The sequence below is a fragment of the Ursus maritimus genome, unplaced genomic scaffold (genome assembly GCF_017311325.1).
Source record: "Ursus maritimus isolate PB19 unplaced genomic scaffold, ASM1731132v1 scaffold_17, whole genome shotgun sequence".
Taxonomy (NCBI): domain Eukaryota; kingdom Metazoa; phylum Chordata; class Mammalia; order Carnivora; family Ursidae; genus Ursus; species Ursus maritimus.
Window position 1 is genome coordinate 38,870,310 of NW_024424119.1, and position 761 is coordinate 38,871,070.

Consider the following 761-nt stretch of genomic DNA (forward strand, 5'->3'; position numbering starts at 1 on the left):
GGGGGGGGGGGGGGGTGGTGTGGAAGGAAATGGGTGCTGAAAACAGAGCTATTTGGGATGGATTATCTTTTGCAAAATAGAATTCTATTTTTTTTAAAAGTTTGCTTATCCTAAGTACAGCCCCCTGTGATCGGAGTGCAAATGTGTAGGACAAAGGTCACAAGCTATGATTGGGCCGTCTGATATGTTTTGGTTGGTCTGCATGGTAAGGGGGGTGTGTGTGTGTGTGAGAGAGAGAGAGAGAGACAGACAGACTAGTTGTCACCATTTAAAAAGGAGATTTCATACCAAAAAAAAAAAATCTTGCCTTGAAAAATTATAAGGGCTGACAACCCTGGCCCGTATTTCTGTGGGGTCGTCAGCTGGTTTGGAGTAGCAGCTGCTGCCTTTACATGGGGAATCTACTCTTCTACTGGCCAAGTCCTCTGATTTATAGGACCTGACTTGCCCCACTATAGGAACTTGATACTATGGTCCCCTACCATCTGGAGAATACATATTCTAAAGTCTAAAGAGATTGCTCCACTGATAGTAAAATTCAGGAAAAGAATGTAGAAATCCCACAAAATAACTTCTCCATTAAGTGTTTTGTTGAGAAATTAGACCTGAAAATAAGAGTGAACAGATATCAGTGGGTCATTTCTTATGATGCCTCTCATTGGTGGAGCGTGAGTAATCATTTCTGACTGAAAAAGGAACTAAAAACCCAGAGTCAGGTTTAGGTCTCAAGTCCTAGGGTTCTGGAGGCACCCTACAGATTC